Source organism: Triticum urartu, chromosome 2A (assembly GCF_056163025.1).
Source record: "Triticum urartu cultivar PI428250 chromosome 2A, HENAU_Tu73, whole genome shotgun sequence".
NCBI lineage: Eukaryota > Viridiplantae > Streptophyta > Magnoliopsida > Poales > Poaceae > Triticum > Triticum urartu.
This window is the reverse complement of record NC_141874.1, coordinates 676,894,596-676,909,028: the sequence shown is the minus strand read 5'-3', so window position 1 is coordinate 676,909,028 and position 14,433 is coordinate 676,894,596. Positions and strand designations below refer to the sequence as shown.

The 14,433-nt window shown below is 45.1% G+C and overlaps 1 pseudogene; it reads left to right on the top strand.

The window, feature by feature from the left end:
• The first annotated feature begins 12,693 nt into the window (after nucleotides 1–12,693).
• Nucleotides 12,694–14,061, top strand: LOC125534029 (methylesterase 3 pseudogene; annotated as a pseudogene).
• Nucleotides 14,062–14,433: the final 372 nt, after the last annotated feature.

Below are 14,433 nucleotides of genomic sequence, written 5' to 3'. Positions count from 1 at the left end.
AGTTGTAAAAGTTCTTCAACTAATGGCCTTAGGTACACATCAATTTTGTTGCCGGGTTGCTTAGGGCCTTGGATGAGAACTGGCATCATAATGAACTTCCGCTTCATGCACATCCAAGGAGGAAGGTTATACATACATAGAGTCACGGGCCAGGTGCTGTGATTGCTGCTCTGCTCCCCGAAAGGATTAATGCCATCCGCGCTTAAAGCAAACCATACATTCCTTGGGTCCTTTGCAAACTCATCCCAGTACTTTCTCTCGATTTTTCTCCACTGCGACCCGTCAGCGGGTGCTCTCAACTTCCCATCTTTGTTTCAGTTCTCACTGTGCCATCACATCAACTTGGCATGCTCTTCGTTTCTGAACAGATGTTTCAACCGTGGTATTATAGGAGCATACCACATCACCTTCGCAGGAACCCTCTTCCTGAGGGGCTCGCCGTCAACATCACCAGGGTCATCTCGTCTAATCTTATACCGCAATGCACCGCATACCGGACATGCGTTCAGATCCTTATATGCACCGCGGTAGAGGATGCAGTCATTAGGGAATGCATGTATCTTCTCCACCTCCAATCCTAGAGGGCATACGACCTTCTTTGTTGCGTATGTACTATCGGGAAATTCGTTATCCTTTGGAAGCTTCTTCTTCAATATTTTCAGTAGCTTCTCAAATCCTTTGTCAGCCACAGCATTCCCTGCCTTCCACTGCAGCAATTCCAGTACGGTACCGAGCTTTGTGTTGCCATCTTCACAATTGGGGTATAACCCTTTTTTGTGATCCTCTAACATGCGGTCGAACTTCAGCTTCTCCTTTTGACTTTCGCATTGCGTCCTTGCATCGACAATGACCCGGCGGAGATCATCATCATCGGGCACATCGTCTGGTTCCTCTTGATCTTCAGCAGCTTCACCCGTTGCAGCATCATTGGGCACATCGTCTGGTTCCTCTTGAGCTTCACCAGCTCCCCCCGTTGCAGCATCACCGTATTCAGGGGGCACATAGTTGTCATCGTACTCTTCTTCTTCGCCATCTTCCATCATAACCCCTATTTCTCCGTGCCTCGTTCAAACATTATAGTGTGGCATGAAACCCTTGTAAAGCAGGTGGGAGTGAAGGATTTTCCGGTTAGAGTAAGACCTCGTATTCCCACATTCAGTGCATGGACAACACATAAAACCATTCTGCTTGTTTGCCTCAGCCGCATCGAGAAACTCATGCACGCCCTTAATGTACTCGCGGGTGTGTCTGTCACCGTACATCCATTGCCGGTTCATCTGCGTGCATTATATATAATTAAGTGTCCAAATTAATAGAAGTTCATCATCACATTAAAACCAAAGTGCATACATAGTTCTCATCTAACAACATATAGCTCTCCAGAGCATCTAATTAATTAAACCATACATTGAAACTATGTAAAACATTTCAATGCGAAAACAAATGCGATCATAATCGCAACCAAGGTAACAATTGATCCAACGGCATAATGATACCAAGCCTTGGTATGAATGGCATATTTTCTAATCTTTCTAATCTTCAAGCGCATTGCATCCATCTTGATCTTGTGATCATCGACGACATCCGCAACATGCAACTCCAATATCATCTTCTCCTCCTCAATTTTTTTATTTTTTCCTTCAACAAATTGTTTTCTTCTTCAACTAAATTTAACCTCTCGACAATAGGGTCGGTTGGCATTTCCGATTCACATACATCCTACATAAATATAATCTATGTCACGTTGGTTGGCATAATTTTCATGAACAATAAATGAACCAATAGTTATAAAGATAATATATATACCACATCTGAATCATAGACAGGACGAGGGCCGACGGGGGCGGATACCAAAACCATCGCACTATATAAGATGCAATAATAAAAGTAAGAAAATAATACAAGTATATATGTAAACATACAAGAATATTTTTCCTTTCAGAAAGAAGATAAGAACAAGAGGCTCACCACGGTGGTGCTGGCGATGAGCTCGGCGTGGGTGATTGACGGCGGTGAAGACGGGGACGGGGCGTGATGGACCGCTAAACCTAGACAAATATTATGGAAAATGGAGTTTGGAGGTCGAGCTTGGAGAGGAGAAAGCTTAAGTAGTGTGGCTCGGGCATTCCATCGAACACCTTGTGTGCATAGGAGGTGAGCTAGAGCACCACCAAGCTCTCTCCCCCTCGGCTAGAGAAAAACAGAGCACTGGGGTGCTCTGCTCGCAAGCGAGGGGTATATATAGGCACCTCATTGGTCCCGGTTGGTGACATGAGCCGGGACTAAAGGGGAGCCTTTGGTCCCAGTTCAAGCCACCAACCGAGACCAATGGTGGTGGGCCAGGAGCGAGGCCCATTGGTCCCGGTTCATCCCACCAACCGGGACCAAAAGGTCCAGATGAACCAGGACCAATGGCCCACGCGGCTCGGCCGGCCCCCTGGGCTCACGAACCGGGACCAATGCCCACATTGGTCCCGGTTCTGGACTGAACCGGGACTAACGGGCTGACCCGGCCTGGACCAAAGCCCTGTTTTCTACTAGTGCTGGTGCCCTCAGAGCGCCAAGCCAATGCCTCTAGCGCAAGTCCGGCGTGCTCCCGCCGTGTCCTGTGGTCGCAACCGGCTGGCCTCCGACGTGCTGACATGGCGCGGTCAGTAGCCACTGATGACTCAGCTAATTAACCCCTCTCTCACTGACATATGGGCCCACGCCCTAATTAACTCGTGATTTATTTCCTGCTTAGTTTAGATTAACCTAGCTGGTCCCACATGTCATTTTGACCCTGCCACATCAGTGTTGACCTGGCCCCACTGGTCAGCCTCTAATCCTGCCCTGTCACACTGACGTCGTGGACGCACAGGTCAGCTTTGACCTGGAATGGTCTGTTGACCAGGTGATGTCAGTATGACTTAATGCTGATGCATTAAATAGTTTCTGTATTTAAAATAATTCAGAAATTGCAGAAAATGTCCAAAACTTCTAAAATTCATAGAAATTCAACCATAACTCAGAATGAAATAAGTTATATATGAAAAATGATCAGAAAAATCCAATCTATCCATCTGTACTGGTTTCGTGCATGTTTAAGCAACTTAACCTTGCTGTTTAATGCAAAACATGATAAGGCACTATTTAAATTCATAAGTTGAGTTTGGGATTGAACCTTTGGTTCAAAATGACTGAAACCCAGCTAGTTGTAGTTGCATTAGCCCAACACACTCATTTTGCCATGTCATGATCATGCATCATATTGTCTCATTGCATTGATTGTGTTCTTTCTCTGTTGCTGGTGTTTGTCCCCTCTGAGTAGACGATGTTCCGACGATGAGTTCGATGACACCGATGAAGAGCTTTATCATCTCCAGAAGTGCCAGGCAAGCAAAACCCCCTTGTTCATTCCGATACAATCCCACTCTCTCGCTCCTGCTCTCTTTTACTGCATTAGGACAACAACGATTCAACTGTTACATGATGCGGTAGTTGAACCCCTTTCCTCTGCATGACCTGTCATTGCCACAGTAAATAGATGAAACCCACTAGCATGAGTAAGAATTGTTTAAGCCCTGATGTGCCTACTCATGCATGCTTGTTGTCATGCCTGCTACTGCTTAGAGTTGAGTCAGGTCTGATTCATCGGGGATGAATTGGAATGTGGTGAACATGTTCTACTGTTGAGAGCTAAGTGTGTGAACACGATTTGGTAAAGGTAGCGGTGAGAGGCCATGTAGGAGTACATGGTGGGTTGTCTCATTGAAACCGTCCTCAGGAACTGAGTTCTGTGTCTGTGATCCATGAAAAGCTACTACCACACATTGGGATCCTTGTTGGGGAACGTAGTAATTTCAAAAAAATTCCTACGCACATGCAAGATCATGGTGATGCATAGCAACGAGAGGGGAGAGTGTTGTCTACGTACCCTCATAGACCGAAGCGGAAGTGTTGATGCAACATAGAGGAAGTAGTCGTACGTCTTCCCGGTCCAACTGATCCAAGCACCGTTACTCCGGCACCTCCGAGTTCTTGGCACACGTTCAGCTCGATGACGCTCCACGGGCTCCGATCCAGCAAAGCTTCGGGGAGGAGTTCCGTCAGCACGACGGCGTGGTGACGATCTTGATGTTCAACCGTCGCAGGGCTTCGCCTAAGCACCGCTACAATATGACCGAGGTGGAATATGGTGGAGGGGGGCACCGCACACGGCTAAGGAACGATCACGAAGATCAACTTGTGTGTTCTAGGGTGCCCCCTGCCCCCGTATATAAAGGAGCCAAGGGGAGGGGGTGGTCGGCCAAGGAGGGCGCGCCAAGGGGGAGTCCTACTCCCACCGGGAGTAGGACTCCCTTCTTTCCTAGTTGGAGAAGGAGAAGTGGGAAAGAGGAGGAAGAGGGAAAGGAAAGGGGGGGCGGCGCCCCCCTCTCCTTGTCCTATTCGGACTAGGGAGGGGAGGGGCGCGCGGCCACCTCTTGCCTCCTTTCCTCTTCTCCCTTAGGGCCCATGTAGGCCCAATAACCCCCGGGGGGGTTCCGGTAACCCCCCGGTACTCCGGTAAAATCCCGATTTCACCCGGAACGATTCCGATATCCAAATATAGGCTTCCAATATATCGATCTTTATGTCTCGACCATTTCAAGACTCCTCGTTATGTCCATGATCACATCCGGGACTCCGAACAACCTTCGGTACATCAAAATACATAAACTCATAATGAAACTGTCATCGTAACGTTAAGCGTGCAGACCCTATGGTTCAAGAACAATGTAGACATGACCGAGACACGTCTCCGGTCAATAACCAATAGCGGAACCTGGATGCTCATATTGGTTCCTACATATTCTACGAAGATCTTTATCGGTCAGACCGCATAACAACATACGTTGTTCCCTTTGTCATCGGTATGTTACTTGCCCGAGATTCGATCGTCGGTATCTCAATACCTAGTTCAATCTCGTTACCGGCAAGTCTCTTTACTCGTTTCATAATACATCATCTCGCAACTAACTCATTAGTTGCAATGCTTGCAAGGCTTAGGTGATGTGCATTACCGAGAGGGCCCAGAGATACCTCTCCGACAATCGGAGTGACAAATCCTAATCTCGAAATACGCCAACCCAACATGTACCTTTGGAGACACCTGTAGAGCACCTTTATAATCACCCAGTTATGTTGTGACGTTTGGTAGCACACAAAGTGTTCCTCCGGAAAACGGGAGTTGCATAATCTCATAGTCATAGGAACATGTATAAGTCATGAAGAAAGCAATAGCAACATACTAAACGATCGGGTGCTAAGCTAATGGAATGGGTCATGTCAATCAGATCATTCACCTAATGATGTGATCCCGTTAATCAAATAACAACTCTTTGTCCATGGTTAGGAAACATAACCATCTTTGATTAACGAGCTAGTCAAGTAGAGGCATACTAGTGACACTCTGTTTGTCTATGTATTCACACATGTATTATGTTTCCGGTTAATACAATTCTAGCATGAATAATAAACATTTATCATGAAATAAGGAAATAAATAATAACTTTATTATTGCCTCTAGGGCATATTTCCTTCAGTCTCCCACTTGCACTAGAGTCAATAATCTAGTTCACATTGCCATGTGATTTAACACCAATAGTTCACATCATTATGTGACCAACACTCAAAGGGTTTACTAGAGTCAATAATCTAGTTCACATCGCTATGTGATTAACACCCAAAGAGTACTAAGGTGTGATCATGTTTTGCCTGTGAGAGAAGTTTAGTCAACGGGTCTGCCATATTCAGATCCGTATGTATTTTGCAAATTTCTATGTCAACAATGCTCTGCACGGAGCTACTCTAGCTAATTGCTCCCACTTTCAATATGCATCCAGATTGAGACTAAGAGTCATTCGGATCAGTGCCAAAACTTGTATCGATGTAACCCTTTTACGACGAACCTTTTGTCACCTCCATAATCGAGAAACATATCCTTATTCCACTAAGGATAATTTTGACCACTGTCCAGTGATCTACTCCTAGATCACTATTGTACTCCCTTGCTTAACACAGTGTAGGGTATACAATAGATCTGGTACACAGCATGGCATACTTTATAGAACCTATGGCTGAGGCATAGGGAATGACATTCATTCTCTTTCTATCTTCTGCCGTGGTCGGGCTTTGAGTCTTACTCAATTTCACACCTTGTAACACAGCCAAGAACTCTTTTCTTTGACTGTTCCATTTTGAACTACTTCAAAATATTGTCAAGGTATGTACTCATTGAAAAAACTTATCAAGTGTCTTGATCTATCTCTATAGATCTTGATGCTTAATATGTAAGCAGCTTCGCCGAGGTCTTTCTTTGAAAAACTTCTTTCAAACACTCCTTTATGCTTTGCGGAATAATTCTACATTATTTCTGATCAATAATATGTCGTTCACATATACATGTCAGAAATGCTGTAGTACTCCCACTCACTTTCTTGTAAATACAGGCTTCTCCAAAAATCTATAAAAAACCAAATTCTTTGATCACACTATCAAAGCGTTTATTCCAACTCCGAGAGGCTTGCACCAGTCCATAAATGGATCGCTGGAGCTTGCACACTTTGTTAGCTCCCTTTGGATCGACAAAACCTTCCGGCTGCATCATATACAACTCTTCTTGCAGAAATCCATTCAGGAATGCAGTTTTGACATCCATTTGCCAAATTTCATAATCATAAAATGCGGCAATTGCTAACATGATTCGGACAGACTTAAGCATCGCTACGGGTGAGAAGGTCTCATCGTAGTCAATATCTTGAACTTGTCGAAAACCTTTTTGCGACAATTCTAGCTTTGTAGATAGTAACACTACTACGAGCGTCCGTCTTCCTCTTGAAGATCCATTTATTTTCATTTCTTGCCGATCATCGGGCAAGTCAACCAAAGTTCATACTTTGTTTTCATACATGGATCCCATCTCAGATTTCATGGCTTCAAGCCATTTTGCGGAATTTGGGCTCACCATCGCTTCTTCATAGTTTGTAGGTTCATCATGATCTAGTAGCATGACTTCCAGAACAGGATTACCGTACCACTCTGGTGCGGATCTTACTCTGGTTGATCTACGAGGTTCAGTAATAACTTGATCTGAACTTTCATGATCATCATCATTAACTTCCTCACTAATTGGTGTAGGTGTCACAGAAACCGTTTTCTGTGATGAACTACTTTCCAATAAGGGAGCAGGTACAGTTACCTCATCAAGTTCTACTTTACTCCCACTCACTTCTTTCGAGAGAAAATCCTTCTCTAGAAAGGATCCATTCTTAGCAATGAATTTCTTGCCTTCGGATCTGTGATAGAAGGTGTACCCAACTGTCTTCTTTGGGTATCCTATGAAGACACATTTCTCCGATTTGGGTTTGAGCTTATCAGGATGAAACTTTTTCTTATAAGCATTGCAACCCCAAACTTTAAGAAACGACAACTTTGGTTTCTTGCTAAACCACAGTTCATACAGTGTTGTCTCAAAGGATTTAGATGGTGCCCCTTTTTTTCATGAATGCATCTGTCTCTAATGCATGATCCCAAAACGATATTAGTAAATCGGTAAGAAACATCATAGATTGTACTATATCCAATAAGTACGGTTATGACGTTCGGACACACCATTATGTTGCGGTGTTCCAGGTGGCATGAGTTTGTGAAACTATTCCACATTGTTTTAATTGAAGACCAAACTCATAACTCAAATATTCGTCTCTGCGATCAGATCGTAGAAACTTTATTTTCTTGTCACGATGATTTTCCACTTCACTCTTAAATACTTTGAACTTTTCAGACTTATGTTTCATCAAGTAGATATACTCATATCTGCTTAAATCATCTGTGAAGGTCAGAAAATAATGATACCTGTCGCGAGCCTCAATATTCATCGGACCACATACATCAGTATGTATGATTTCCAACAAATTTGTTGCTCGCTCCATTGTTCCGAAAAACGGAGTCTTAGTCATCTTGCCCATGAGGCATGGTTCGCAAGCATCAACTGATTCATAATCAAGTGATTCCAAAAGCCCATCAGTATGGAGTTTCTTCATGCGCTTTACACCGATATGACCTAAACGGCAGTGCCACAAATAAGTTGCACTATCATTATTAACTTTGCATTTTTTGGCTTCAATATTATGAATATGTGTAACACTACGATCGAGATCCAACGAACTATTTTCATTGGGTGTATGACCATCGAAGGTTTTATTCATGTAAACAGAACAACAATTATTCTCTGACTTTAATGAATAACCGTATTGCAATAAACATGATCAAATCATATTCATGCTCAACGCAAACACCAAATAACACTTATTTAGTTTCAACACTAATCCCGAAAGTATAGGGAGTGTGCGATGATGATCATATCAATCTTGGAACTACTTCCAATACACATCGTCACCTCACCCTTTACTAGTTTCTGTTTATTCTGTAACTCCCGTTTTGAGTTACTACTCTTAGCAACTGAACCAGTATCAAATGCCGAGGGGTTGCTATAAACACTAGTAAAGTACACATCAATAACACGTATATCCAATATACCTTTGTTTACCTTGCCATCCTTCTTATCCGCCAAATACTTGGGGCAGTTCCACTTCCAGTGACCAGTCCCTTTGCAGTAGAAGCACTTAGTCTCAGGCTTAGGATTAGACTTGGGCTTCTTTACTTGAGCAGCAACTTGCTTGCCGTTCTTCTTGAAGTTCCCCTTCTTCCCTTTGCCCTTTTCTTGAAACTAGTGGTCTTGTCAACCATCAACACTTGATGTTTTTCTTGATTTCTACCTTTGTTGATTTCAGCATCACGAAGAGCTTGGGAGTTGTTTCCGTTATCCCTTGCATATTATAGTTCATCACGAAGTTCTACTAACTTGGTGATGGTGACTAGAGAATTCTGTCAATCACTATCTTATCTGGAAGATTAACTCCCACTTGATTCAAGCGATTGTAGTACCCAGACAATCTGAGCACATGCTCACTAGTTGAGCGATTCTCCTCCATCTTTTAGCTATAGAACTTGTTGGATACTTCATATCTCTCAACTCGGGTATTTGCTTGAAATATTAACTTCAACTCCTGGAACATCTCATATGGTCCATGACGTTCAAAACATCTTTGAAGTCCCGATTCTAAGCCATTAAGCATGGTGCACTAAACTATCAAGTAGTCATCATATTGATCTAGCCAAACATTCATAACGTCTGCATCTGCTCCTGCAATAGGTCTGTCACCTAGCGGTGCATCAAGGACATAATTCTTCTGTGCAGCAATGAGGATAAACCTCAGATAACGGATCCAATCCGCATCATTGCTACTAATATCTTTCAAGACAATTTTCTCTAGGAACATATCAACATAAACATTTGAAAGCAACAACGCGAGCTATTGATCTACAACATAATTTGCAAAATACTACCAGGACTAAGTTCATAATAAATTTAAGTTCAATTAATCATATTACTTAAGAACTCCCACTTAGATAGACATCCCTCTAATCCTCTAAGTGATCACGTGATCCAAATCAACTAAACCATGTCCGATCATCACGTGAGATGGAGCAGTTTCATTGGTGAACATCGCTATGTTGATCATATCTACTATATGATTCACGCTCGACCTTTCGGTCTTAGTGTTCCGAGGCCATATCTGCATATGCTAGGCTCGTCAAGTTTAACCTGAGTATTCCGCGTGTGCAAAACTGGCTTGCACCCGTTGTAGATGGACGTAGAGCTTATCACACCCGATCATCACGTGGTGTCTGGGCACGACGAACTTTGGCAACGGTGCATACTCAGGGAGAACACTTTTATCTTGAAATTTAGTGAGAGATTATCTTATAATGCTACTGTCAATCAAAGCAAGATAAGATGCATAAAAGATAAACATCACATGCAATCAATATAAGTGATATGATATGGCCATCATCATCTTGTGCTTGTGATCTCCATCTCTGAAGCATCGTCATGATCACCATCGTCACCGGCGCGACACCTTGATCTCCATCATAGCATCGTTGTCGTCTCGCCAATCTTATGCTTCCATGACTATCGCTACCGCTTAGTGATAAAGTAAAGCATTACAGCGCAATTGCATTGCATACAATAAAGCGACAACCAAATGGCTCCTGCCAGTTGCCGATAACTTGGTTACAAAACATGATCATCTCATACAATAAAATTTAGCATCATGTCTTGACCATATCACATCACAACATGCCCTGCAAAAACAAGTTAGACGTCCTCTACTTTGTTGTTGTAAGTTTTACGTGGCTGCTACGGGCTTAAGCAAGAACCAATCTTACCTATGCATCAAAACCACAACGATAGTTTGTCAAGTTGGTGCTGTTTTAACCTTCGCAAGGACCGAGCGTAGCCACACTCGGTTCAACTAAAGTTGGAGAAACTGTCACCCGCTAGCCACCTTTGTGCAAAGCACGTCGGGAGAACCGGTCTCGCGTAAGCGTACGCGTAATGTCGGTCCGGGCCGCTTCGTCCAACAATACCGCCGAACCAAAGTATGACATGCTGGTAAGCAGTATGACTTATATCGCCCACAACTCACTTGTGTTCTACTCGTGCATATAACATCAAACCATAAAACCTAGGCTCTGATCCCACTGTCGGGGAACGTAGTAATTTCAAAAAAATTCCTACGCACATGCAAGATCATGGTGATGCATAGCAACGAGAGGGGAGAGTGTTGTCTACGTACCCTTGTAGACCGAAGCGGAAGCGTTGACGCAACGTAGAGGAAGTAGTCGTACGTCTTCCCGGTCCAACCGATCCAAGCACCATTACTCCGGCACCTCCGAGTTCTTGGCACACGTTCAGCTCGATGACGCTCCCTGGGCTCCGATCCAGCAAAGCTTCAGGGAGGAGTTCCGTCAGCACGACGGCATGGTGACGATCTTGATGTTCAACCGTCGCAGGGCTTCGCCTAAGCACCGCTACAATATGACCGAGGTGAATATGGTGGAGGGGGGCACCGCACACGGCTAAGGAACGATCACGAAGATCAACTTGTGTGTTCTAGGGTGCCCCCTGCCCCCGTATATAAAGGAGCCAAGGGGAGGGGGCGGCCGTCCAAGGAGGGCGCGCCAAGGGGGAGTCCTACTCCCACCGGGAGTAGGACTCCCTTCTTTCCTAGTTGGAGAAGGAGAAGTGGGAAAGAGGAGGAAGAGGGAAAGGAAAGGGGGGGCGGCGCCCCCCTCTCCTTGTCCTATTCGGACTAGGGAGGGGAGGGGAGCGCGGCCACCTCTTGCCTCCTTTCCTCTTCTCCCTTAGGGCCCATGTAGGCCCAATAACCCCCAGGGGGGTTCCAGTAACCCCCCGGTACTCCGGTAAAATCCCGATTTCACCCGGAATGATTCTGATATCCAAATATAGGCTTCCAATATATCGATCTTTATGTCTCGACCATTTCGAGACTCCTCGTCATGTCCATGATCACATCCGGGACTCCGAACAACCTTCGGTACATCAAAATACATAAACTCATAATGAAACTGTCATCGTAACGTTAAGCGTGCGGACCCTACGGTTCGAGAACAATGTAGACATGACCGAGACACGTCTCCGGTCAATAACCAATAGCGGAACCTGGATGCTCATATTGGTTCCTACATATTCTACGAAGATCTTTATCGGTCAGACCGCATAACAACATACGTTGTTCCCTTTGTCATCGGTATGTTACTTGCCCGAGATTCGATCGTCGGTATCTCAATATCTAGTTCAATCTCCTTACCGGCAAGTCTCTTTACTCGTTTCGTAATACATCATCTCGCAACTAACTCATTAGTTGCAATGCTTGCAAGGCTTAGGTGATGTGCATTACCGAGAGGGCCCAGAGATACCTCTCCGACAATCGGAGTGACAAATCCTAATCTCGAAATACGCCAACCCAACATGTACCTTTGGAGACACCTGTAGAGCACATTTATAATCACCTAGTTACGTTGTGACGTTTGGTAGCACACAAAGTGTTCCTCCGGCAAACGGGAGTTGCATAATCTCATAGTCATAGGAACATGTATAAGTCATGGAGAAAGCAATAGCAACATACTAAACGATCGGGTGCTAAGCTAATGGAATGGGTCATGTCAATCAGATCATTCACCTAATGATGTGATCCCGTTAATTAAATAACAACTCTTTGTCCATGGTTAGGAAACATAACCATCTTTGATTAACGAGCTAGTCAAGTAGAGGCATACTAGTGACACTCTGTTTGTCTATGTATTCACACATGTATTATGTTTCCGGTTAATACATATATAGGTACAATAGATGACCACGTCCTCAACTATACAAGAAAGGAGAAGGGCTTGTTGTACAAGTAATACATACGTAATATATATCTCAACAAGAGCCAAGAAGTATTAAGTTCAAGACCCGACTAGCGCAATTAAATTGCAGCCCATTTTCGGTTTCCGTTTAGGCATGAGGAAGTCACATGTCAAAAAGTGTGGTGTATAAATGTACTACCTTTTTCATCAGATTGGTTTTTTGATTGTATTAACTAAGAGCCTGTTTGATTCTTCTTCGCTCCTCTGACTCTACTCCTAGAGTCCTGGAGCGGATCAGCCTACAGCTTATTTTGACGGAGCAGCGAAAATCCAGCTCCCCAGCTTCGCTCCGCGGAGAGATACCGAAAAGGGCCTAAAACATTCATTTCTACTACATCTTCTCCGCGTGAACAGATTGTGCTGAACAGCTATCTTCTCTGCAGCCTGCCAATGCATAAAGGACGCCGCCAGCATTGCATCAGCCGACAATACGGCATCTGCCCTTTTTTCTTGAAGAAGATGCCCGCATAGCCGCATACATAAATAAAGTGAGACGTGTAACATGAATCAAGCAGCCAAGAAAAGGAAGCAGCTAGCTAGGTGCCTACTTGCCTCGGCGTGTACTGTCCAGTGCTCGGCGCGCACACATGTCTTCTTCCTCTGTGCCAGCGGCTGCCGTGGCGACGTCGACCCGCCTCATCCTGGTGCACGGCACGGGCCACGGCGGGTGGTGCTGGTACAAGGTCGCCACCCTGCTCCGTGCCGCGGGGCACCGCGTGGACGCGCCGGACCTCGTGGCGTGCGGCGCCGACGCGCGCCGGCTGCGCGACGCGCCCACCTTTGAGGACTACACGCGCCCCCTGCTCGACGCGCTCCGGGACCTCCCGGACGGCGAGCGGGCGGTGCTCGTGGGCCACAGCTTCGGCGGGATGAGCGTCGCGCTCGCGGCCGAGGAATTCCCCGACAAGGTCGCCGCCGCCGTGTTCCTCACCGCCTTCATGCCCGACTGCGACGGCCCGCGCACCCGCGTCATCGAGAAGGTTCTCGCGTCCGACTGGATGGACAGTGTTATCGACGAGGAGCACGCCCCACCGTCGGTGTTCCTCGGCCCCGAGCTCGTGCGCCAGAAGCTCTACCAGCTGAGCCCGGAGGAGGACTACACGTTGTGCCAGAGCCTGGCGCGGGTGAGCTCCTACTACGTGGCCGACCAGCAGCAACGGCCGCCGTTCAGCGCTGCCCGGTACGGCGCGGTGACCAAGGTCTACGTGGTCGCCAAGCAGGACATGGCCATGGTTGAGGAGTACCAGAGGCACATGATTGCAGGCATCCCCGTGGTTGAGGTGAGGGAGATGGCTAACGCCGACCACATGGTCATGTTCTCTGCGCCAGATGAACTGGCGGGCCACCTCGCCGACATCGCAAACACCTACACTTAACCGATGCGGAGCCGTTTTTTTTTTCCGTAGTTGGATTGTACTTACAAGAACAAACGAAGAAATCTACTGAAATGTGAGTGCAGACGTACCGCACATGAGGGCTCTTTCCTTCAAATGAATTTTATATAAATTATGTAGTATGCAAATCTGTAGAAATTTTCCAATAGAATCTATGATATGAATTTGATTTCTATACAAAATTCCTTGATTCTCTTATGGGGCAAACAAATCACTTGTTGATTTTTGTGTACTTCATCCCTTTAGGATTCAGCCTTCTGTATGCTTTTTAAATCTTGTGAACCAAATAATTGCGGCAGCGTATTTAGAGTTGGGCCACTCATTATGTTCGTCTGATACTTGTGCCTATAGTTTAAATTTATAATGGGAAATCACCCTTTGCAAAGATCACTCACTGTATTCTCAGGTGTTGACAAGTGGAGCACAACATGTGAGTTTTCTCTCTTTTTTAGATTTATTATTTCAAATTATTTTATCTCTAATCGTGCGTCCAAACACCGAACCATTTTCGTCTTTGAATTTCTCTCGTCGAGATCTTCGAAACTAGATTCCAAGTTAATGGGTTTCGATGAAAAAACAACGAAAAAAAAGGAAACAAAAAAATCCAAAAAAAAAACCCGAAAAACCGGCAACAACAAAAATGAATACCAAAAAAACTAGAGCCGGGAAGAACGGTTGC